A 26,891-nucleotide genomic window follows, 5' to 3' on the forward strand; every position below is an offset into this window, starting at 1 on the left:
CGTCCGCGAGATCTTAGAGAGCTAGGGCGTGAATCGATAGGGGGGAGATCTTCGCGCGCACCCCATTGTTCGAACCTTGAGGGTTTCGCCGGAACCCGGGATCCGACATTTGGCGCGCCAGGTAGGGGTGCGCCGAAGCTTCCTTCCGTCGCTCCGCGCCCCGTTGCTCCGTCATCTCCATGGCAGACGCTTGCCGTGCTCGTGCTGAGCGCCGGGCCGCCCTCGCCGCCCGCTGGTCTCCTTGGCCTCGGGGGTACCGGCGCCGGCTGGCTGTGCTGCTGCCGCGGTCCTGAAGGCGAGCCTGAGCGCCGTCACGGCCTCCTTAGTGTCTCCCTTGATGGTGAGGACGCCCTTGCTCCCTGGCATCTTCATGAGGTTGTAGGCCAGGTGAGTCGCCGCCATGAACTGAGCGAGAGCCGGGTACCCGAGGATGGCGTTGTACGGGAGACCGATGCGGCCGATGTCAAAGTCCACCAGCTCGGTGCGGTAGTTGTCGCGCATGCCGTAGGTGATAGGGAGGCGGATCTGTCCCAGAGAGTGGGCAGCTCCACCACCAACTCACGAAAAGGACTTGCTGAGGTTGAGCCGCTTGAGCGACATGTGGAGAAGGCTGGCGGCTTCTACGGAGAGCAAGTTGAGGCCGGCACCGTCGTCGATGAGGGTCTTGGTGACGGCCACGTTGCAGATGGTGGGCGTGCAGAGCATTGGGAGCATGCCGGAGCTGGCGGTGGAGCCGGGGTGGTCTTCTGAGCCGAAGGTGAGGTCGGCCTCTGGGGCAGTACAACCTGGCGGAGCCCCCGGGCGCTTGGAGGCGCCCCCGCTCTGACGGAGGAACGGTTTGACATGACGATCTGAAGGCGGTGCTTGAGAGCCGCCCAGCAGGGCTGCGACCGCATAGTGCACCGGCACCGTGTAGCAATCGATGAAGAGGTCATGGAGTTCCCCCCAGGAGGCCACTGTGGATCCCGGGAGGTTGAGCCGCCAGGCGCGCGGCTCGCCGGCAAGGGCCATGGTGAACCAGTTGGCCATGATCTTGTCGTGGCCTCCGGCTTCGAGGACAGCCTCCTCGTATGCCAGCAGGAACGGTGTCAGGTCTGCTGCGTCGTCGTAACGCGGCGGCATCTCTGGCTTGAACTTGGTCGGCCACCGCACTCGGCGAAGGGCGGGGGCCAGGGCTCGGTACCCAGATGCCCCGCTGTCGACGTGGGTCGCGAAGGTGGATGGCGGGGCACCTGCCATGGGAGCGATGTGCGGCGGCACGGGGCGCAGGTTAGTGGAGAGGAGCTCCGGCGCACCCCTACCTGGCGCGCCAAATGTCAGATGTGGGGTTCCGAAAAACCCCTAAGGTTCAAACACTGGGGTGCGCGCGAAGTCTTTCCCTCCTACCGATCTATGCCCTAGCTCGCTAAGATCTCGCGGACGAAGTCGACGAACTCGCAACACTGGAAGACACGAGATTTATACTGGTTCGGGCCACCATTGTGGTGTAATACCCTACTCCAGTGTGATGGTGGTGGATTGCCTCTAGGGCTGATGACGAACAGTACAAGGGAAGAACAGCCTCCTCAGGTTGAGGTGTTCTTGTGGCTAGGCTCTCGATCGGATTGGATCAAGCTAAGATGAGATGCCCCTACTATGGTGGCTAGCTCTACTTATATAGGCCCTGGTCCTCTTCCCAAAATAATGAATGGGAAGGGAGCCAACAACGGCGGGCACATTTGAAGGGGGGCAGCTAGTACAAGATATCCTGACAAAAGCGGTCTTCGCCTGCGAAAAGCTCTGGTGGTGACGCCATCTTGGGCTCCATGATGACCTCCGTCTTGCCGTCCTCCTGGTCTTGGTCTTGTTGCACCAATATAGCAACCTTTGCCTGATGCCTCGGTACTCTTCGCCTGCGCTGGCCTCCTTAGCACCAAAGAGGAAATAAGGACGTTGCACGCCCTGGCGCCCACCTGGTGCCGTCCTTCATGGCTCACGTCACGAGAGCCTTGTGAGGTTCGCCTCGCCTTGATATCTCCGCTCCTCGTGAGCCTGCCTGGCTCGGTCACTCCAGAGGAGGTCTTGCGTCGTGCACCTCGCGAGGCTCGGACCCTCGCGAGGGTCTTGGATGCCTTGTTGATGAATATGGGCCGTACGACCAGCTGCTTATCCACGCTGTGGGCCGCAGGCAGGCAAGTCTGGGGACCCCCATTCCCAGAACGCCGACAGTAGCCCCCGGGCCCAAGGTGCGCTCGGGCTTGGCTTCGCGGCGAAGCCAAGGGTCAAGTTCGGAGCACCGCGGGCCCTAAAAGCTTGCGGCCTTGGTTGACGTGTGGCGGTTGATTGGACGTGGGCGTCTCCGCTTCAACACGCTGCCTCGGCAACTGCACGACTTGACAAGTCCCTGCGACATGCAAGGAAAACCATCATTACCTGCGATCGTGGGAGATGCCGGTTGGCCTTCTCTTGCTATAAATGGGGAGGGGGGCGGAGCCCCCGTCGCCCACCTCTTCCTCACTTGCTTGCTTCTTCTTTGCTCCATTGCTTGCAGTGCGACCGATGGCACCACAAAGGAAGTTCTCTGCCGCTGAGAAGGGGAAGGCCCCTCGCGAGGGCACCGGTTCCCCGGCGCCCAAGCGCGGTCGCGGTCGTCCTCGCAAGCACGCCGCGACCCCCGCCGTGGCCCACCGTCGAGGCGGCGCCGCGGCACGCGGAGGGGATCGTCCCGACCATGGCGGTCCATTTGACGAGGTGAGGTGCGCAATGGTGGCGCAACCTCCCCATCCGCGCTTCCATTCAGCGGAGGTGTCGCCGGAGTTTGTCGTCTGGTCGGAGAACCCGGCCTGCAACGGGCTCCAACTTCCGCGCTTCTTCGGCGACGAACTACCGGCCTCTGGTCCAGGCGGACACTGGCGGCAGGCGGATGGCTGCCGCAGCAAGGCCTCTTGGGTTGCGGCCGAGACCTCCGCTGCGGGCAACATAGCCCTGGCCCGCGGCTGGCCGAAATTCGCCCGCGCGCGCGGCCTGGGCAGTCGGTGCACCCTGCACTTCAGGTACGATGGTGGATCGACCCTCTATGTGAGGGTGTTTGGGGAAGATGGTCGCCGCGCCAGGTGCTGCCCCGAGGCGAACGACGGTGAGGAGGTACTCGGCCTTGGGGACTGTCACGACGAGGACGAGGGCGAGCCCGCCCTCGGCGGCGACCATGTCTCGTCCAGCTACGGCGGCTCTTCCTCCAGCAACAGCTCCAGCAGTGACGGCTATGACCAGCCGCCGCACCCGTTTTGAAGGCAGCAGTGGGTCGTCTCGTCGCCGCACCTCCGTGAAGCGTGAGGAAGGATCCGGCTAGGCTCGGGGTAGCGCTAGGGGCCTGTCTTCGCGGATCGCTGCAGCGCTACTTTTGTTTTACTTTTTCCTTCATCAAGAACAAAACCAGTATGGGCCCAGGGGGCGTGTATCGAACTATGGTTCCTCGGTTATAACAGTATGCGTGTTGTTCTCGTGCTGTGTTGTTATTTTGTGCAAAGATAACTTAACCTGGTATACTCAGGACACCCTCTTCCTCGCGGCGTTTATTTCCTCGCATGCATCCTGCCTTGGTGGCCTACATTCGCTCAGGAACCGTGAAAAACTCATTAGGAAGTGCATAAAAAGATTTGCCGTTCATCCTAGCCCTGACCTGGCGCTTTGTATCGCGGTACCCGAGGGGCACGGACTAGGAGAGGCGCGCCAGCTTTTGGGCTCGAACGAGGGTGGCTCGCCGAGAAGGAAGAAAAGGGAAAAAATGCTCGCGAGGGCACTTGCCTAGCCCCCTCGTGAGGCATGCGAGAGAGAGAACACGAGCAAATTCGAGCCGGAGCAAATGCAGTGAGAGGCGAGGGAATCAAATCAACAAGGAACGCCAAAGGCAAACTTTGATTAAGGAAAAGCGAGCCAACTACGGAAAGCAAATGAAAACCCGCGTCCGGCACCTAATCTAGTCATCAAGTCTTCTCACCAGCGCGGAGCTAAGTGCTGTCCACTAGGCATGGGAGGGAGCCCTAGGGCCTGAGGCCGGCGCTCCTGATACTCCGGGGCGTGTACAGCCCTACTCATTATTACGTGAGAGTGTCACGGGCAGCGATTCTTCACAGGCACTAGGCCTTCTTCACAGGCTCTGGGCCTTTCTTCTCAGGCTCTGGGCCTTGCTTCTCAGGCTCTGGGCCTTGCTTCATGGATAGAATTTCCGGAGGTGCTGGATGTTCCAGGCGTTCTGGATGGGTATCTCGTCCTGCGTCTCCAGGCGCGCTGCACCCGGCCTAGAGACATGGACGACCCTGAATGGGCCCTCCCACATGGGCGAAAGCTTGTGCAACCCTTCTCTGGAGAGGACCCGCCTCAGGACGAGGTCGCCCACCTCGAGCAACCTGGAGTGGATGTTGCGGCGGTGGTATCGCCGCAGCGCTTGTTGGTACCTTGCCGCCCTCAATGCAGCTTCGCAACGGTGTTCCTCCCCCAGCACGAGATCCATCCCCCGCATGGTGTCCTGCTGCGTTTCATCGAATGCTAGGACCCATGCGGAGCGATGCTTGACCTCATGAGGAAGGACTGCTTCAGCTCCGTAGATGAGGAAGAATGGAGTCTCGCCCGTTGGCTTGGTGGCGGTGGTGCGGATGGACCACAGCACGGACTGAAGGTCGCCGTGCCAGCCCCTACCGCATGCCTCTAGCTTCTTCTTGAAGGTCCTGGTCTTGAGGCCCCTCACGACCTCCGCATTGGCGCGTTCGGCCTGGCCATTACTCCTAGGGTGCGCCACCGAAGCATAGCAGATCTGCGTTCCAGGGTTAGCATATTAGGTTTTAAAGAGGTTACTAGTAAACTGCGAGCCATTATTTGTGATGATACGATTGGGGACCCCGAAGCGGCTCACGAGGCCCTTGATGAACTTGACAGCAGAGCCGGCTGGGATTGTACACACGGCTTCCACTTCCGCCCATTTGGTGAACTTGTCGATGGCGACGTAGAGATAGGGGTAGCCCCCTGGCGCCCGGGGGAACAGGCCTAGGATGTCCAGCCCCTAGACCGCAAACGGCCACGTGAGTGGGAAGGTTTCGAGGCCGTGAGCAGGTTGATGGATTTGCTTGGCGTGGAATTGGCAAGCTTCACAGGACTTCACCAGCTCTGTCGCATCGTTGAGTGTTGTGGGCCAATAGAACCCACGCGGAACACCTTGCCGACGAGGGTCCGTGACGACGAGTGGTCTCCGCAGTCACCGCCGTGTATGTCAATCAGCAACTCCCTTCCTTGATCGCTGGAAATGCAGCGCAGCGTGACATCGTTCGGTCGTTTCCTGTATAACTCGCCGTCTTGGATACAATATGCCGTGGCTTGCCGGGCCACGCGCTCCGCGTCCTCTTCCTTCTCCGGCAGCGTCCCGTGCATCCGGTACTCTTTGAATTTCTTAGTCCAGCATTCCTCCTGGGGCTCGAGCGCCAAGAGCAGCCGGGCTCCTGGGGTCGGGCCACAGGCCGGGGCTCCCGTGGCCGGAGGCTGTGGGAGCTCCTCCCGAGGCTGTGTCGTGCTTGAAAGAGGTGGCGTAGCTGATGGCTTGAAGAGCCGCTCCTCAAAGACGCCGGGCTCCTGCGGTTGCCACTTGGATGCTCTCCTGGCGATGTCGTCGGCTTCCTTGTTGGTGCCCCGGGGCACGTGCTGCAGCTCCAGGCCCGAGAACTGCTTCTCCATCTTGCGCACCTCCGCGAGGTACGCCTCCACATGCTCGTCCTTTCGCTCGTACACCTTGTTGGAGAAGTTGACGAGGAGTTGCGAGTCACCTCTGACGGTGAGGCGCTTCACCCCTATAGCCGCCGCAGCCTTCAGGCCAGCTATGAGGCCTTCGTATTCTGTGATATTGTTGGAGACCTTCTCGCCGTGCTGAAAGCAGAGTTGAACGGCATAGTAGAGCTTGTCCTGAGTGGGCGAGATGAGCACTGCTCCAGCCACCGCGCCTTGGTGCGCGAAGGCGCCATCAAAATACATGACCCAGCCGTTCGGAGCCTCGCTCCTTCGAGAGGTGGACCGGTCTTCTCCTTCCTCAAGAGCCGGGGCATCTGTCCATTCTACCACAAAATCGGCGAGCGCGGCTCCCTTGATGACCCTGGTAGTGCTGAACTCCAAGTGGAATGCTTGCAACTCGATGTTCCACTCAGCGACCCTTCCGGCTGAGTTAGGGTTCCTGAGTACCCTCTCCAATGGGTAGGCTGAGACGACCTTGATGTGGTGGCCCTGGAAGTAGTGCCGCAGCTTGCGCGAGGCCACCAAGAGTGCGAGCAGGAGCTTTTGCGGCATGGGGTAGCGCGCCCTCGCGTCCCGCAATTTGGTGCTGACGAAGTACTGTAACGCCCACGATGCGGCTATATCTCCCACGTGTCGAGGCACGACTTAGAGGCATAACCGCATTGTGGTTTTGTCGCAAGAAGGGTCATCTTCACACAATCCCATGTAATGAACAAGAATGGGATAAAGAGTTGGCTTACAATCGCCACTTCACACAATACATAAATATAATTCATACATCATCCAAAATACACACATAGACCGACTACGGTCAAGATCCAAATGAAAATAAGATAACCCCAAATGCTAGATCCCCGATCGTCCCAACTGGGCTCCACTACTGATCATCAGGAAAAGACACATAGTAACGACCACGTTCCTCATCGAACTCCCACTTGAGATCGACCCCATCATCTGCACTGGCATCGTCGGCACCTGCAACTGTTTTGGTAGAATCTGTGAGTCACGGGGACTCAGCAATCTCACACCCGTGAGATCAAGACTATTTAAGCTTATAGGAAAGGAAGGTGTAATGAGGTGGAACTGCAGCATGCACTAAGCATATATGGTGGCTAACATACGCAACAGAGAGCGTGAAGAGAAACAACGGAACGGTCGTCATCTAGTAATGACCAAGAAGTGATCCTGAACTCCTACTTACGTCATGCATAACTTAACCGTGTTCACTTCCCGGACTCCGCCGAGAAGAGACCATCACGGCTACACACACGGTTGATGCATTTTAATTGGGTCAAGTGACAAGTTCTCTACAACCGGACATTAACAAATTCCCATCTGCCTCATAACCGCGGGCACGTCTTTCGAAAGATAATACCCTGCAGGGGTGTTCCAACTTAGCCCATCATAAGCTCTCACGGTCAACGAAGGATAAACCTTCTCCCGGAAAGACCCGATCAGTCTCGGAATCCCGGTTTTCAAGACATTTCGACAATGGTAAAACAAAGCCGCCCGATGCACCGACAAATCCCGATAGGAGCTGCACATGTCTCATTCTTAGGGCACACCGAATGAGACATCCTATGAGTAAAACCAGACCTCGAGTTTCTAGGAGGGGCCCCGCAGTCTACTCAGTTCGGACCAACACTCGAAGGAGCATTGGCCCCGGGGGGGGGGGGTTAAAATAAGATGACCCTCGGGCTCGCGAAAACCCGGGGGAAAGGCTTAGGTGGAAAATGGTAAAACCAAAGTTGGGCCTTGCTGGAGGAGTTTTATTCAAGGCGAACTGTCAAGGGGGTCCCATAAATCACGCAACCGCATAAGGAACGCAAACTCAAGGAACATAATACCGATATGACAGAAACTAGGGCGGCAAGAATTTAAAAAAACACCAGGCATAAGGCCGAGCCTTCCACCCTTTACCAAATATATAGATGCATTAATATAATAAGAGATATTGTGATATCCCAACATATCCATGTTCCAACATGGAACAAACTTCAACTTCACCTGCAACTAGCAACGCTATAAGAAGGGCTGAGCAAAAGCGGTAACTTAGCCAAACAACGGTTTGCTAGGAAAAGATGGTTAGAGGCTGACATGGCAATATGGGAGGCACGATATAGCAAGTGGTAGATAGCGCAACATGGCAATAGAACGAACAAATAGCAAAGAAAAGATAGAAGTGATTTCGAGGGTATGGTCATCTTGCCTGCAAGGTTCTCAGAGTTGTCGAAAGCTTGATCCTCGTAAGCGTACTCAACAGGTTCCTCGTTCACGAACTCGTCTCCCGGCCCTACCCAATACAAGAACACAAGCAATGGAACCACAAACAATCACGGGAAATGCACAAGCAACATGGTGCAAAACATGAATGATATTCAAGATATGATATGCGATGCATATGCGTGCTCCGGACGAAAATTGATGAACAAGGCAGTAACTTGACAAACCAAGCGTGCCACTGGAAATATGAGCTGATTTCGGTTGAAATCGATATAAAGATCACCGGAAACGGATGCACGGTTTGCAAATGGCAAGCAAAACAAGAATGACACGAATCTGCGATTAACAGCATGATAGCACTTATAATGCAGCAAGTAACAATGCTACTTCACCCTAACATAGCAAAAACGTATATGGCAGTAACCTACTGGAGATGCTTGACAAAAGATGAACACTGAGCTACGGCCAGTTCACAACATAACAGGTTCAAACAAGCATGGCAAAAGTGCAAAAGATATCAGGTTCACAGACTTGGTGAAATTACTGGACATGGCAGAAAACAGCATCAGGTAGCAATGTTCAGAGCACGAAATCAACATGCTACAGGAACTTAACATGGCAAAGCAAGGCATGAAAGTATTCTACTAATTCATATGACAAAAGTCCCTTACTTACCATAAGCCAACAAGGACCAGAAGATATGATGGCAACCATGTAAACACAGCAAGTTTCGTTAACAGGTTTCAGACTTAGCAGAAAAATAGAGCATGGCAGAAACAATAATATGAAGGCATCTTGGTGAGCTTGATGCACTCACCACAATGCAATGCATGACAACACAAGCATACCTACAGCAAGATGGAATGTTTATGAAGATATATACAAGGCAAGAGAAAATACATAGCATGTATGAGACAACTAGAACAAGCTTGGAAAAATTGCATTCATGTTAAGAATCTGCCAGAAATATTTTATAGCAAAAGTAGAGCAAGATTGAGTCATTCTATGGCATTCAATAATTGCAAAAAAGGCAGGAATGGATCAATTACAACAATATCTACAAAACATCCTTACTGAACATCTCCAAAATATGCATGGATCTCTCTGTAGCATCAAGTTTACATGGCAACAAAATAACAGCAGACAAAGACATTACGGAGCCTAGTTTGCATGCTTGTGCTAGTCACCACAAAGGTCACAAAAATACATGGCATAAACCACTGGAAAGATGGTATGGCATACAAAAAAACACATGTAGAGCTCCTACTCATAAGATGCACAGATTAAATGATACAAAAATAACAAATCTCCAAGTTCTGCTAAGTACCAGCAGACAACAGCAACTAGCACTCTTGCATCAGAGATTTGGGCATCAAGATTCACTCAAATGAACATGGTGTAATTGAACAAAATGAAGAGCATCACGAGGCAAACAATTCGATATATTACAATCGTGAAACGGAGCTATATGCAGAGAGTTACGATGCGTTGAACATGTGCACATGCTGTAAATTACATGACTTAGAAGAATTCGGGATACGGGAAAAGTCAACCTAGGGCTTCTCAGATCTGGATCGGCCGGAGTTCGAGCTCGCCGGCTCGGGCTCTCGCCGGAGTTCGCGGGGGAGACGGCGGAGGAGAGGAAGGAGGAGGCCGGAGCGACGAGGGGAGGCGCTGGCGGGATCGGGGCCGCGGGGGCTCGCCGGAACCGGTGGCGGCCGAGGGCGGCGCGGCGGCCGGGTCGCCGGACGGGCGACGCGGCGGAGGCTGACGACGGCGCGGGCGGGCGGAAGCCGGGCGGCGGCGGCGCTGGCGCGGGCGGTGGCGGGCGAGCGCGGGCGGGGGGTGGCGGCGACGGGGCTCGGGCGGGCCCATGGCGGGCCTGGTGGGCCGGCGGGTGGCGCGGCGAAGTGGGGCGCCCGGGTGATGACGTGGCGCTCCCCGATTGGACGAGGGCGGCGGCGCTGGTTCGTCAAGCCGGAGCGGACGCGTCCGGCGGCGACAGGAGGTGATTTTTAGGGTTGATCTGCGAATGTATACGGGAGGGGATGCATATATATAGCTAGAGGGAGCTAGGAGAGTCCAAATGAGGTGCGGTTTTGGCCCACACGATTGTGATCGAACGACCTAGAGCATGGAAGAGACTTGGAGGAGTTTTGGTCTGTTTAGAGAGGGGTTTTGCTGCAACACACAAACGGACTTTGCGGTTACCCGGTTAACCGTTGGAGTACCAAACGACCTCCAAATGGAACGAAACTTGACCGGTGGTCTACCGGTGGTATACCAAGGCCACTTGACAAGCCTCGGTCCATTCCGAGAATGTTTGACACCCGCTCACAAAAGAAAACAAGAGGGGTGCGCCGGAGGAGATGGGAGTCCAGGATTGCAAAACGGACAACGGGGAAAATGCTCGGATACATGAGACGAACACGTATGCAAATGCAATGCACATGACGACATAATATGAGATGCATGACATGAACAAAATGCAAAACGAAAGACAAAACCCGACCACGGAGGGAATATAATAGCACATAGCCGAAAATGGCAAGAGTTGGAGTTAGAAATATGGAAAGTTACATCCGGGGTGTTACAACACTCCACCACTACGAGAGGATCTCGTCCCGAGATCTAGGACTGAAAGAACTCCGGATATTCGGAACGGAGATGGTCCTCGCATTCCCAGGTGGCTTCCCGGTCGGAATGGTGCGACCACTTCACTTTCAGGAATTTGATTGACTTGTTGCGAGTCTTGCGCTCAGTTTCTTCAAGAATAGCAACGGGGTGCTCATGGTAAGACAAATCTTCTTGGAGGTTAATCTCTTCGAAGTTGATAGTGCGCTCAGGAGTCTTGAAGCACTTGTGGAGCTGTGACACATGGAACACATCGTGCACATTCGCGAAGTTGGAAGGAAGCTCAAGTTGATAGGCGAGGTCGCCTCTTTTGCCAACAATCTTGAAAGGACCCACGTATCTAGGGGCAAGCTTCCCTTTGATACCAAAGCGACGAGTGCCTTTCATTGGAGAGACGCGGAGGTAGACATGGTCTCTAATCTCGAAAGCCACATCACGGTGCGTACTATCATAGTAACTCTTCTGGCGTGATTTCGCGGCTTTGAGATTATCACGAATGACTTTACACATTTCTTCAGCTTTTGTGATTAAGTCATTGCCAAGAAGTTGGCGTTCACCAGTCTCTGACCAATTGAGAGGAGTACGGCACTTTCTGCCATAGAGAATCTCGAATGGGGCCTTTCCCGAACTTGCTTGGAAGCTGTTGTTGTAGGAGAATTCGGCATATGGAAGACAATCTTCCCATTTCATGCCAAAGGAAATGACACAAGCCCTGAGCATATCTTCAAGAATTTGATTGACTCGCTCGACTTGGCCACTAGTTTGAGGATGGAAAGCTGTGCTGAAGCGAATGTTTGTGCCCATGGCCTTCTGGAAGGAGTCCCAGAACTTAGAGGTGAAGATGTTTCCACGATCTGAAGAAATCAATTGTCGAATGCCGTGCAAGGAGACAATCCTGGAGGTGTATAGCTCTGCCAACTGAGCTGCTGTGATAGATTCTTTGATTGGAAGGAAATGAGCCACTTTAGAAACTTGTCGATGACAACGAAGATAGCATCATTTCCACGCTTGGACTTGGGAAAACCAGTCACGAAGTCCATTTCGATATGATCAAACTTCCATTCTGGGATAGCAAGAGGTTGGAGGAGACCAGCTGGTCGTTGGTGTTCTGCTTTCACTCTTCGACAGACATCACATTCATTCACGAATTGAGCGATTTCTCGCTTCATTCGAGTCCACCAGTACGACTGCTTGAGGTCATGGTACATCTTCGTACTTCCAGGATGAATGGAAAGAAGAGAATTGTGTGCCTCGTTCATAATGACTTTCCCTAGGTCACCTTTAGGAACCACAATCCGGTCCTCGAAGAATAAAGTGTCTCTGTCATCAATGCGATAGCACTTGTATTTGGAACGACCCTTATCGATACCACGTTTCACCTTCTTCACCGTGGTATCCAGGAGTTGTGCCTCACGAATTTGATCTTCCAAAGTAGGAGAGACTATGAGGTTGGCAAGAAAGCCTTGAGGAACAACTTGAAGATTCAGCTTGCGGAAAGCTTCACAAAGATCCGGTTGGAATGGCTTGAGGATTAAGCTGTTGCAATAAGCCTTCCTGCTTAAAGCATCTGCAATGACATTGGCCTTGCCTGGAGTATATTCAATACTCGGCTTGGATTCGTCAGGAGGAGTTAAGACAGGAGCTGTGACTAGTTTCTCTTTGAGAGTGTTGAAAGCAACGTCACACTCAGGAGACCAGACATACTTCACATGCTTCTGGAGGAGGTTGGAAATAGGCTTTGCAATCTTAGAGAAATTCTCAACAAATCTTCGGCAATAGCTTGCAAGACCAAGAAAACTGCGGAGCTGCTTGACATTCTGAGGAGGTTCCCAATTCACAATTGCAGACACCTTCTCGGGGTTAACAGCGATGCCCTTGGCAGAGATGATGTGACCAAGGTAAAGAACTTCATCGAGCCAAAACTCACATTTTGAGAACTTCGCATAGAATTGATACTCTCTGAGCTTGTCGAGCACCAATCGCAAGTGTTTGGCATGATCCTTCTTATTCTTGGAGAAGACCAAGATATCATCGAGATACACCAGGACGAATTCATTGGTATAGGGGTTGAAGATGAAATTCATCATCTGAGAGAATACTGGAGGAGCATTGACAAGGCCGAAAGACATGACAGTATATTCATAAGAACCAAAACTTGTTCTGAATGCTGTCTTGGGAATATCTTCTTCACGAATGCGAATTTGATGATAACCCATACGAAGGTCAAGCTTGGAGAATACTTTAGCACCTTTGAGTTTCTCGAATAACTCATTGATGTTGGGAAGTGGATACTTGTTCTTGATTGTCTTCTTGTTCAATGGACGGTAGTCGACACAAAGTCGGTCCGTGCCATCCTTCTTCTGGACAAAAAGAACACCACAACCCCATGGAGATGAACTCGGTCTGATCAAACCCAGACGCTCTTGTTCATCGAGCTGTTTCTTCAATTCCTTCAGCTCCTTGGGTCCAAGTTTGTATGGACGCTTGCAAACGGGTTCCGTGCCCGGCTCAAGATCGATAACGAACTCAACTGGCCGGTGAGGAGGCATACCCGGAAGCTCTTCTGGAAAGACATCTTGATACTCACAAACGACTGGAATTTGAGAGATGGCATTCAATTCGCCCTTCTCATTGAGAGAAAACAACTGAATGGTTTCATCACGAGCGGCATAAATGATCACATCCTCAGAAGAGTGTGTCAATTGAATTTCCCTGGCAGCACAATCAAGTTGAGCCTTGTGTTTAGAAAGCCAGTCCATCCCGAGAATTAGATCAATATCCGAGTCACCAAGAACAACTGGAGAAGACAGAAATTTATAGTTTCCCATCTTGATGGAAACATCGGGAGCAACCAAACTAGAAGTCAAAAGCTTTCTCGGAGAAACAACATGCATAACTTTGGATAAAATCTCTGTGTCAACATTGTGCTTCGATTGAAATGGGTATGACAAGAAAGAATGCGATGCACCAGTATCAAATAAGACTTTTGCAGTAATATCATTAACTGAGAGATTACCCATTATCACATCAGTAGATTCCTCCGCTTGAGCTGCATTCATCATGTTCACCTTTGCAGACTTTGGATTATGCTTGACCACTGCATTGCTGGAAGATCTGACAGGAGGAGGAGGCGGAAGACGCCTTTGGTTGAAGCACTTGTTAGCATAGTGACCTTTCTGCTGACATTTGTTGCAAGTCACCTCTGAGAGTGGACGTTGATAAGGAGCATTGGACTTTGGAGCTTGATTCTGAGACTTGTTCTGATAGCCAGAATTGGAAGAGTGGGAAGATCCATGGCCACCTTTGTTCTTCTGCTGGTAAGGCTCACGAAACGGAGGAGGAGGAGGCAACCAGAACTTCTGTTGCTTAGCTGCCACAAGTGAGGAAGAAGAAGACTGAACTGCGTCCCTGACTCTCTTCTTAGAAGCCTCACACTTGAGCTGAGCAGCCTCTTGCTTCAGTGCCATGTTATAGAATTGATCAAACTGAGTAGGCTCAACAAGAACGAGAGCTAACTGCAGATCCTCTCTAAGGCCACCTCTGAAGTGATAGATCATACTATTTTCATCAGGAACATCTTGTTTAGCGAAGCGAGCAAGTTTCTGAAACTGGATGTTGTATTGATACACAGACATGTTGCCTTGCTTGAGATTGCGGAACTCCTCACGCTTGCTCTCAACAACACTTTGTGGAATGTGGTGCGCTTTGAAATCCCGACAGAAGTCAGTCCAAGTGATCACACGACCTCCTCTGGAATCTTTGTATTGTTGATACCAGTCAGCAGCTTGGTCCTTGAGCTGAAAAGAAGCGAACTTGACATAGTCCTCAGGCCTGACATTGCTACATTCAAAATGCTTGTTGATGTCCACGAGCCAATCATCGGCATCCATGACCTCGGCACAGTAGCTGAAAGGCTTGGGCTGATTTGCGAGAAACTGGTTGTGTCGTGGAATTGTCACGACAGATGTCCTCAAGCTAGGACTTAGTCGTGAAGCCATCACCGCTAGGAAGCTTGAAGGGGTTAAACGGGGACAAGGAACACGAGGGTTTATACTGGTTCGGCCCCTTACGGTGAAGGTAAAATCCTACGTCCAGTTGAGCTGGTATTGATTAGGGTTCGATGACCAGGGAGCTTAACTGCTATGCCTGGCTCTCGACGAGATCTTTCTTGCCCCTAAACCGCTGCCGGGTCGTCCCTTTATATAGAGAGGTTGACGCCCAGCAGCTTCTGAGAGTCCCGGCCGGCTCATAAGAGTGTCCGGCTCGGACTCTCAATTATTCTTGCATTATACTACAAGTTCTACCATAATGACGGTTGTAACTACGGGCCTTAAGCCATCTCCGGGTCTGAAGCCCATCTTTTGGCCCACCGTCTTCAAGCTTGGCGCCGGGCTTCAGGTGATGACCCTTATGAGTAACCCGGCCTCGCCGGGCGGGTGACTCTAAGGGTTATATCCTCAACATTAGGCCCCAGATTGATTTGAGCCGGCTCATGTCAATCTTCAACTCTTTCGACAGAAAAGCTCCCGCTTTCAATTGTGTGAAGGCCATAACCCGGCGTGACGTCATCCTCTGGATTCCGGGTAATCCGCCGTGACGTCATCTTCCATTAAATCCATTTTTTACTCCACCATATCCGCAACAGATCTTGTCTTTACTGCCATCCCGAAAATCGAGGCGCCTCTCGGGCGAGATAATCACGCCGTGACCTCCTCCTTTCTCGCGCCCACTTATGAGTCTGGCCTTATAAATAACCCGACCCTCAGGTCCTTTCCATTCTCCCCCTTCTGTCGTCTCCTTCCTCCCGCAACTCCTGTGCTGCTCGAGCTCCGCCGCCGCCGCCGCCGCCGCAACAGAGCTCCGCGTCCTTGTCGACCTTGGCCGCTGCATCACCCTGAACCATCCAGAGAACCGCGGTGAACCCTCTTAGCACATCTGCATCTGTAAGTTCCTTCCTCTCCGTTCCTCAGATCTGCATTAAGATTTTCGAGTTCACCGGTGTTCTTCGCTGTTCGTCATGAACTCTTCATAGATTTCACCATCACCGCCCTTTCTTGATCTTAAGGTAGTATAAAACCAACGCGGTAGCTGTTTGGCACCCATTTCAAATGCAAATAGATCTCTTTTCACTGCATAAAGGCTCCGTTCGAATCCAAGAACTTTTTTGCGTCTGTTTTAGGTCTAGAAACTTTCCTTTTTAGCCGACCGTTTTGATCCAAATTAGTTACTGCGATGTGTGAAACCTGTTTTCTCCACACTTAGTAAAAAACTGCACCTGCTGAGTCATGACGGTTTACATTTCCGGCTTAAAGAAGGCACGCACTATAAAACTTTCCGGCTCAAAAGAAGCCACACGCCGTAAAATTTTCCGGCTCATTTACAACAAGGCTGTAGACGATTGAATTACTCTCAATACCTCTAGCGGCTTAGATAACCCGATGCACTTAGGTATATGCCATTAGGCCCCACCATAAGCCGCCACTTTAATCATTGAACTGTAAATTTCCCCCGGCTTATAATTAAACCGGACATTTCCTTTTATCATAGGCTTCCGACTTTCACCATGCCTCCCAAAGCTCCCAAAGCATCCATCACGTGCAACTGGATGAGGTCCAACGTGATCGACGAGACGTTAGCAGATTTTGTGAAGTCGGGTTACCTGCCCAAGAAGGACGTCATGTCCTACCGTGCCCCCGACCCATCAGAAGAGAGACCACAACCAAGGGACGGGGAGGTGGTAATTTTTGCTGATCACATGAGCCGGGGCTTCGGACCGCCCGGCTCAAAGTTCTTTAGAGATGTGCTGAATTTCTTTGGTCTGCGCCCACAAGACATAGGACCCAACTCGGTGTCGAATATATGCAATTTCCAAGTATTCTGCGAGGTCTACCTTGGAGAAGAGCCCAGCCTTCTGCTCTTTAGAGAGCTATTCTATTTGAACCGCCAGAATGAGTGCGCCAACGGACCAAGCCTGGAACTTGGTGGAATCTCCATTCAATGTCGGAGAGACTGCCTTTTTCCTTACGCCGAGCCGCCAAGCCACCCAAAGGACTGGAACCAGACGTGGTTCTACTGCCAGGACACTTCGCCGGCTGACGAGAGCCCGCTGCCCGGCTTTCGTCCCTCGCGTCTGGAACCAACTCACCCTCTGTCAGACAAACTATCTCAGGCGGAGCGCCAACCTCTGATCCCCACTATCAACAAAATCAAGGCTCTCCTGGGGAATGGCCTTTATGGCATTGATCTGGTCCGAGTCTGGATCTCGTGGTGGGTGATCCCATTAAGCCGCCGCCCCGGCTTAATGTGTGAGTACATAGGCCGGAAAGATGACCCCCTGAGACACAGCCGCAACGATCTTCCTAAAGACGTTGCTGAAGACATGACCAAGGCTCTCTTGAACGAGAGCTTGGCAGACTGCAGGAGGACCGGCTTAAGCCCCTTCTGCAAGACCAACCCGGCCCCAGCGGTAAGCCGCTGATCTGAACATCTTATTTTCTTCTGTAGATAGCTTTCATCTGAACCTTAAGAAATCGTCATTGTATTTTTCAGGCTGATGACAAATTCTGGAAGGTCAAATATGACCATGAGGCGGCCAAGAAGGCCAGGAAGGCTAAGAAAGCCGCCAAGAGAGCCGCTCCCCGCAAGAAGGGAAGCAGGCCCACTGCCTCAGAGCTTCTTCAACTGAGTGACAGCTCCGAGTCAGAGGTAACCCCTGAACCTGTAAGCTCTAGTTGTATTTCTTGTTTATTTCTGTCCACCTTATCAATACTGTTCATCAACAGGATGACACCGGAGCAAGTAACCCGGTGGTTGAAGAGGTAATGACACTTTCCTCCGACTCGGAGCCCTTGCCAAGGCTGAAAGTCCGAAGGGTAACCCGGAAAGTAAGATTTTCACGTCCTTTAGCTTATCAAGATCCTCAATTTCTTTTGAAGCGACAGATTCATGAGAGCCGGCGGCACACCCGGACCAACAAGGATGCTGACCTCTCCTCCGGCTTACCTGAGGCATCAAGGAAGCGCCGGACCGAGGTTACATCCAACTTATATCCTTTTCATCCTTTGGCGGGTGTTATACGTCAACCGCTCAATTCTTCCGATTCAAATTATCAGGAAACTTCACCCTCCTCTGGCGACTCTATGTAATCGAACCTTCCGGCTTTCAAGACCGTACCCGGGTAATGATGATCCTCTCTTATCATGCTTATCCTTACTCATACATTTTTGTATTTAATCTTGTGTCCTTTCAGTGCTCAAGCAAAGCTCAGTAAAAGAGCAAAGAAGAATAAGCCGGTCGAAGAGACGGTCTTGCCTGAACCGGAGGTTTCAGTTCAAGAGCCGCCAGCTGCTTCTGCTCCTAACGCCACCGTTCCAGCTGATGAGCCGGCCATGGAGACTTCCACCAACCCGGATATCTCCAGCCCGGCTCAAGCGGCCGATGATCCGGACGTGGTAATCACCCGGACGGAGTTTGTCGAGCCGGGGAGACCCACTGTGCTGGCTAAGTGCTCTGCGAAGGAGGAGTTGCTAGCGCGCCACCGGGCCAAGCTGGACGTCACCGACTACACCACCCTGAGCATTGGAGAGATCATCTCCGGCTATGTCAATCAAGTGCACAGCAGCCGGGACTTGGAGATCGACATGGTGAAACAGATACAGCAGAAGTCTGAGTTACCACTCTACTGCTTACTGCATAATCCTCTTTACCATATTCTAGCCCCCAAGTCTACTACTTATGACAGAATATGTTGTAGACTTAACTTCCGGTTTACTACCATGAACCGTTCATTTGTAGATAGAGACTTTCAACATGCATTAGCCCCCAAGTGCCAAGTGTCTTTGCTTGGAAAGCGCTTGGGACTTTAAATTTGCATAGTAACTGTTCATACTATAACCCGGAAATTGTCCAGGCTGCTTGCAAGAAGTTTGAGGCTGACATCTCCGACCTGAAGACCCGCCTGAGAACGCAGGAAACTGAGACCCGGAAGGCCAACGCCAAATTCGTGTCCAGTATTGCTGCTCAAGAGAAGCTGAAAAAGGACTTTGAAGCTGAACGGAAAACTTGGGCCGAAGAGAAGGCTACTCTGGTGAGCCGGGCCGAACAGGCGGAGAAGGCTCTGACGGAGAAAACCGCCGAGCTCTCCGGCTTAAAGCGCCATGTGTCACAGATGGTCGCTGCAATCTTTGGCAAGTTATTCCACCGGCTTTCCTCAAGTTTATAATCTTTATGTCTCGTAACTTCCATCATTGCCAGCGGCTTATCTTACTCTGTTAAACAGGTCCAAGAAGCGCCAACCTCAACCAAAGTGTGCTGACCAAGTTGAAGGCCGTGTACACTCTGGTGGAGCAACTCTACACCGGGTCACAGCGCGCCTTGGCCGTGGTGGCCCTATCCAATGAGGTGCCGGCTCACCTAGCGGAAGTTCTTCGCCGGCTTGCCGTTCTTCCTCAGTGTGTCCAAGAGCTGCGACGGGCCTCTGCAAGAGCCGGAGCCATAACTGCTCTGAGCCGGGCCAAGGCGTTCCTTCCGGAACTAGACCCGGCGGACATTGCCCTTGGCTACCCCAGCTTGAAGGAAGACGACACCCCCTTCGACCAAAAGGACTTTGCAGCCTGCATGAAGATCGTGCGCCCGGTGGCCACCCTGATTGGCAATGACACGGATCTGACCAAGTACCAGCCGGGTTACGATGCAGATAATTAGAGGATCCCCACTCCGCGCTATGAAGCCATCAGCTTAGTCCCGCCGACTCGTAAGCACACCTTTGCCCCGGAAATTAACCCGGCCGGGTTAATTGACGAGGAAGCTCAATTTGAAGCTCTGAGCGGCATTGACTGGAAATCATCAACCTTCCAGGTCTTGGGAACAGCCGGAGGAGCGGAGAGGGATGAGCCGGAAGCTTCGACCCAGCAAGCATCTTAACTCTGTAAGCGGTTTATTTAAACAATGCTTCACCCTTTTGGACTCGATGAGTCTTGTAATAGAATAGGATCAACACTTTAACTTTGCCGTGCCATCGTGCAAGTTGAATGCTGAATTCCATTGAAGTTGTTTCCTTATATTTCTCTGGGTCATAATTTGATCATTCATTTTCCTTAAGCTCAAATAGTTGTTTTTAACTATCCTGCATAGAAAAACAAATCACAAGTCTCTAGGCGGCTTACCGCACTGAGAATTATAGTCTCATACATATAACCCGGAAAATGAATCTAAGTCACAAAAAACTGATTCTGAATTATGTCCTTGATATAACCGTAATAACACACTTACCGGCCTTCAAGCACACTTCCGGTTTACATAACTTGGGTAATAAGGTTGGTACCTCAACTCCGGTTTACCAGTCCTAATAACGCCGATTGTGTTCGACTAGCACTGTGAATCAAGGTTAAGACGGCAAAGTAAGACCCGCCGTGCACACTATTAAAACAGTCAGAAGAACTCGTTGTAGATCAGAAAAGCTTAGGGGCTTCCGGTTCGAATACGACCAGAGACCCGTCCCAAAGGGGTTATGCTAAGATTCGAATGCGATCAGATAGCCCCCAGTGGGTGTGGCGATGCCAATCAAGAGGGTACCGATAGCTATGTTCTCTTTGGTTCGAATATGACCCATGTTTGAACAGGAAGCCCCCAAATGACCTTAGAAGTTGTTTAACGACGCTAATTCGAATACGATCCACGTCGGTTCCCAAAGGGGTTAAACTATGATTCAAATATGATCAAAGAAAACTCCCCAATGAGCTCGGCACTTTGCCAACCAAATGGGTATCGACAGTTATGTTCTCTTTGGTTCGAATACGACCTATGTTTGAACAGGAAGCCCCCAAGTGATTATATTGCGTACGGCTAGATTCGAATACGATCATAAGCCGGATCCTCTTTCAAGTTATCATGTGATCTTGTAATGAAAACAACACGTTGACCTTTGGAGGAGAAAAAAGGACAGAGGTCCTGCTTTATTGCTTATCATAAGATATACATGGCTTAGAGAAATATGTACATCATGAGAGCCGGTGGCTTAAGTGTAATAAGGCCGAAGCTGAGCTATGTTCCACGGGCGACGGGTCTCCTCCTCTGACTTACGTGAATCTTTGTGCTCCCGAATGTCAATGAGGTAATATGACCCGTTGTGCAAGTTCTTGCTGACCACAAAGGGTCCTTCCCAAGGCGGGGATAGTTTGTGCGCATCTGTTTGATCTTGGATGAGCCGGAGCACCAGATCGCCTTCCTAAAAGACCCGGGATTTAACCCGGCGACTGTGATAACGTCGCAGGTCTTGTTGGTAAATCGCTGAGCGAGCTGCTGCCACATCATGTTGTTCGTCCAACAAGTCCAGAGCATCTTGGCGCGCCTGTTCATTATCCGCCTCAACATAAGCCGCCACTCGAGGCGAGTCATGACGGATATCACTAGGGAGGACTGCTTCCGCTCCATAAACCATGAAGAAAGGCGTGAAACCTGTAGACCTGTTAGGAGTAGTGTTGATGCTCCACAACACGGAGGGTAACTCCTCCACCCAACAACCCGGCGTCCGTTGTAAAGGGACCAAAAGCCGGGGCTTGATGCCTTTCAGAATCTCCAGATTAGCCCTCTCAGCCTGACCATTGGATTGAGGGTGAGCCACTGATGAAACATCAAGTCGAATATGCTCTCGTTGACAAAACTCCTCCATGGCGCCCTTGGATAGATTGGTACCATTGTCAATTATAATGTTCTGTGGAAAGCCAAAGCGAAAGATCACCCTTTTCATGAACTGAACCGCCGTGGCTGCGTCACACTTGCTAACTGGCTCTGCTTCAACCCACTTTGTGAATTTGTCAACTGCCACCAAGAGGTGGGTCTTCTTATCCTTGGACCTTTTAAAAGGCCCAACCATATCAAGCCCCCAGACCGCAAAGGGCCAAGTAATTGGGATCATCCTCAGCTCCTGAGCCGGCACATGAGCCCGTCGCGAGAACCTTTGGCAACCATCACATTTACTGACCAAGTCCTCCGCATCAGCATGAGCCGTCAGCCAATAAAAACCATGACGAAAAGCCTTGGCCACAAGGGATTTTGAGCCGGCATGATGGACACAATCCCCTTCATGAATCTCACGCAAGATCTCTTGACCTTCCTCAGGGGAGACACAACGCTGGAACGCTCCCGTAAAACTGCGGCGATGCAGCTCACCATGGATAACAACCATCGACTTAGACCGCCGGGTTATTTGTCTGGCCAAAGTTTCATCCTCAGGCAACTCTCCCCGGGTCATGTAAGCCAGATAGGGCAATGTCCAGTCCGGGATGATGTGGAGAGCCCCCACCAGTCGTGCCTCCGGGTCAGGGACAGCCAAGTCTTCCTCTGTAGGCAACTTAACAGAAGGGTTATACAGGACGTCCAGGAAAATATTAGGCGGCACCGGTTTTCGCTGAGAGCCCAGCCGGCTTAAAGCATCAGCCGCCTCGTTCTTCCTACGATCGATGTGCTCTACTTGGTAACCCTGAAAGTGCCCAGCAATGGCATCAACTTCACGGCGATAAGCCGCCATGAGAGGGTCCTTGGAGTCCCACTTTCCTGATACTTGTTGAGCCACCAAGTCTGAGTCGCCAAAGCACCTTACCCGGCTCAAGCTCATCTCCTTAGCCATCTGAAGACCGTGAAGCAAGGCCTCGTACTCAGCCGCATTGTTAGTGCAAGGAAACATCAACTGCAGCACATAATGGAACTTGTCACCCTTAGGGGAAGCCAATACGACTCCAGCCCCCGAGCCCTCCAATTGTCTGGACCCATCGAAGTGAATAGTCCAATATGTGTTATCCGGCTTTTGTTCGGGCACTTGTAACTCTGTCCAATCGTTGATGAAATCCACCAAGGCTTGAGATTTAACAGCCGTGCGTGGGACGTATTTCAGACCATGAGGCCACCGTGATTTATAGCCCACTTAGCCACTCTCCCTGTGGCCTCTCTGTTTTGAATGATATCTCCAAGGGGGCAGAACTGACCACCGTGATGGGGTGACCCTGGAAATAATGCTTAAGCTTCCGGCTTGCCATGAACACACCATAAACAAGCTTCTGCCAATGTGGATACCGCTGTTTGGACTCGATGAGCACTTCGCTGACATAATAAACCGGCCGCTGAACCGGATGCTCCTTACCCTCTTCCTTGCGCTCCACCACTACAGCCACACTAACGGCTCGTGTGTTAGCAGCCACATACAGCAATAAAGGCCCCTTGTCAACCGGAGCAGCTAGGACTGGGGGCTCTGCCAGCTGCCTCTTCAAATCCTCAAAAGCAGTATCAGCTGCATCATTCCAGACAAAGTCATCAGTCTTCTTCATCAACTGATATAATGGCATGGCCTTCTCACTCAAACGGCTTATAAACCGGCTTAAAGCAGCGATACGACCCGCCAAGCGCTGGACGTCGTTTATACACGCCGGCTTAGCCAGGGAGGTGATGGCCTTGATCTTCTCCGGGTTAGCTTCAATGCCTTGGTTAGAAACCAAGAAACCCAAGAGCTTGCCTGCAGGAACACCAAAAACACACTTGGCCGGGTTAAGCATCATCTTGTAGACCCGGAGATTATCAAAGGTTTCCCTCAGATCCTCTATCAAGGTTTCCTCCTTCCTGGATTTAACCACAATATCATCCACATAAGCATGAACATTGCGCCCAATCTAGTTATGAAGACAGTTCTGCATGCAACGCTGATAAGTCGCCTGTGCACTCTTGAGTCCAAAGGGCATAGACACATAGCAGAAGGCTCCAAAGGGAGTGATGAACACCGTCTTCTCCTGGTCCTTAACTGCCATTTTAATCTGATGATATCCAGAATAAGCATCCAAGAAACTTAAGCGCTCACAACCCACCGTAGCATCAATGATTTGATCAATACGGGGAAGGGAAAAAGGATGAGCCGGACACGCCTTGTTTAAGTCCGTGTAGTCCACACACATCCGCCAGGTGCCGTTCTTCTTGACCACGAGCACCGGGTTAGCTAACCACTCTGGGTGAAAGACTTCAACAATAAACCCGGCCGCCAAGAGCTGGGCCACCTCTTCACCAATAGCTTTCCGCCTCTCTTCATTAAACCGCCGAAGGAATTGCCTGACCGGCTTAAATTTCAGATCAACATTGAGAGTGTGCTCAGCGAGTTCTCTAGGTACACCTGGCATGTCAGAAGGTTTCCATGCAAAAATGTCCCTATTCTCAAGGATGAACTCGATGAGCACGCTTTCCTATTTTGGATCCAAATTGGCACTGATGCTAAACTGCTGAGATGAATCACCTGGAACGAAATCAACAAGTTTAGTCTCATCAGCTGACTTAAATTTCATTGCCGGCTCATGCTCCGTAGTCGGCTTTTTCAGAGAGGTCATATCTGTTGGGTCAATGTTGTCCTTGTAAAATTTTAACTCCTCTGTTGCACAAACAGATTCTGCATAGGCCGCATCACCTTCCTCACACTCCAAGGCCACCTTCCGGCTTCCATGAACGGTAATAGTCCCATTGTGACCCGGCATCTTGAGCTGTAAATACACATAACACGGCCGTGCCATGAACTTGGTGTAAGCCGGCCGCCCAAATATGGCATGATACGGACTTCTTATCTTGACCACCTCAAAGGTCAATTTTTCCACCCTGTAGTTGTGCTCGTCTCCTAAGGCCACTTCCAACTCGATCTTGCCAACTGGATAAGCCGACTTACCAGGCACCACACCATGGAAAATAGTGTTTGACTGACTGAGGTTCTTATCAATCAACCCCATACGACGGAAAGTCTCATAATAGAGGATGTTGATGCTGCTGCCTCCATCCATGAGCCCTTTAGTGAACTTATATCCTCCCACCTGAGGAGCCACCACCAAGGCTAAGTGACCCGTATTATCCACCCGGGGAGGGTGATCCTCCCTACTCCACACGATAGGCTGCTCAGACCATCTTAAATAGCGTGGAATCGCCGGCTCAACAGCATTCACAACCCTCTTATGAAGCTTCTGATCTCGCTTACACAGACTGGTGGTAAATACATGATACTGTCCACCGCTAAGCTGCTTTGGATTGGTCTGATAACCCCCCTGCTGCTGTTGATGACCCTGGCCAGACTGCTGATTAAAGCACCCCTGACCGTTCTGAGGATTAGAGTTTGAGCCGCCGCCCGGGCCATGAAAGCCGCCGGCGCCTGAGCCATCGCCCGGGCCATTGTTGCCGTTAAAGGCGTTGGAATTATTAAAAGCCTTCATGATTGCACAATCCTTCCATAGATGAGTAGCTGGCTTCTCTCTAGAGCCATGCCTTGGACAGGGCTCATTCAACAGCTGCTCCAGCGTCGGGCCTGACCCGCCGGCTCGGGGAGGGGGCCTCCCCTTGCGTCTTTGGCTATTACCCTGTGAGCCGGCGTTGGCCACGAACTCTAGACTGCCGTCGGCCTTACGCTTGCCACCTCCTTGGTTCCTCGGGTTATGCTGAGGACCCTTGCCATTGTCGTTCTTCTTTCCCTTCCCTGTCCTTTCATCATCTGAAGCGGGGTCCTTGGTACTATCAGAATCAGCGTACTTGACGAGAGCCGCCATCAGCGTACCCATATCATTGCAGTCGCGCTTAAGCCGCCCGAGTTTCATCTTCAGGGGCAAAAAACGACAATTTTGCTCCAACATTAAGACTGCAGAGCCGGCATCCATCTTCTCCGATGAATGTATGATCTCTTGGACCCGGCGAACCCAGTGTGTCGTAGACTCACCCTCCTGCTGTTTACAGTTAGTCAAATCCACTATTGACATAGACTACCTACAGGTGTCTTTGAAGTTTTGTATGAACCGGGCCTTCAGCTCAGCCCAAGACCGATGGAATTCGGCGGTAGCCCTTTCAACCAAGTGGGGGCGGTCCCATCTAGCATCATGGTGAAGTATTTGGCCATCGCCGCTTCACTGACCTCCAGCAGTTCCATGGCCATCTCGTAACTTTCGATCCAGGCTCCGGGTTGTAAGTCAGCCGTGTAATTAGGCACCTTCCTAGGGCCTTTGAAGTCCTTGGGTAGACGTTCATTGCGGAGAGATGGCACTAAACAAGGGACACCTCCAGTCCTCGTAGGGATACCCACATCGCGGAAGTCGTCGGATAAGCCGGGGGAGTCTGGTAAGCCGTCAACTGAGGCACCTGCTGCGCCTCTTGCCGCGCTCTGTCTTGGTCTGCTGCGTGAAAGGCTCCGTTATGAGCCGGGCCATGGCCAGGGGGCGGGTCATGGCGTCGGACATTACTCGAGCCGGTCGCTGAGACCATGTGTCTGCTATAACTCGGGCTCCGGCCTGGACGAGGGGTCGAGTGGATCCTGTCGTGGCTGTAAGAGTACGCCTCTTGCTGCGCCAGCGCTGTCTGAAGGAGTTCTCTGACCCGGCGGGTTTCAATAGCCGTTGGAGAGTCGCCGTCAATTGGGAGGGCCGCCAGCCGTGCTGCTGCGGCGACCATGTTCTCTAGCGGGTTAGCATAATGACCCGGTGGTATTGGCACATACTGAGGCGGGGCAGGGCTCACCCGGGGAGGCCCCATCACTTGTGGCTGAACAGGGGTCCCAGAACCGGGCACTATGATCCCTGGCGGGTTACTAGACCCTGCACCCAGCGTGTTGAAGAGGTTTCGAGGATCGTAGACGGAGGGAGTCGAGATTGGGCCTTTTGATGCTTCCTTGTCATGACCTCATTGGACGCGTTCTCATCCATCGTGAGCCGGAAGGACTGCGCCTGAATCAACTGAGTTTGGGCGTCGAGAGCCGCCCTCTCCGCAGCCATCCTGATCCCTTCCACTGCCAGATCCTCCTTGGCTTTCACTAGATCTAACTTTAACTGCGCCACTTCCGCGTCATGCTGAGCTTGATCCGCCGGGTCAACCGCGGCGGTCAACAGGGTCGTCATCTTGTCCGTGAGATCCATCAGCACCTGAGCCGGAGAGGGCACCGGGTTTCCCGTCCCAGCAGCAGGGTTCTGAACAGGCTGCGCACTGGCCATGAAGATTCCAACCCGGCTCGGCGGCTCAAACGGGTCCGGAATACTGTCACCATCGGAACAACCCATGAGCCTGCCATCTTGAAGTTGATACAACGAGTTTGGCTCGTCTGTGGACGACTCGCCGTCAGAGCCGGCGGCCGTCTCATCACCAGATCCAGATCCATCAGGGAGCCCTCCATGGATACATCCCACAAAAGCATGCTTCAAGGCAGGCAGGGCCCGGGCGGGTCGTGCGCGCTGAGCCGTCTCGATGAGATCGGCGCAGAGATCCGGCTCAAGGCCCGGCTCACCAATCTTGCC

Source organism: Aegilops tauschii, chromosome 1, assembly GCF_002575655.3.
Source record: "Aegilops tauschii subsp. strangulata cultivar AL8/78 chromosome 1, Aet v6.0, whole genome shotgun sequence".
Classification (NCBI taxonomy): Eukaryota; Viridiplantae; Streptophyta; class Magnoliopsida; order Poales; family Poaceae; genus Aegilops; species Aegilops tauschii.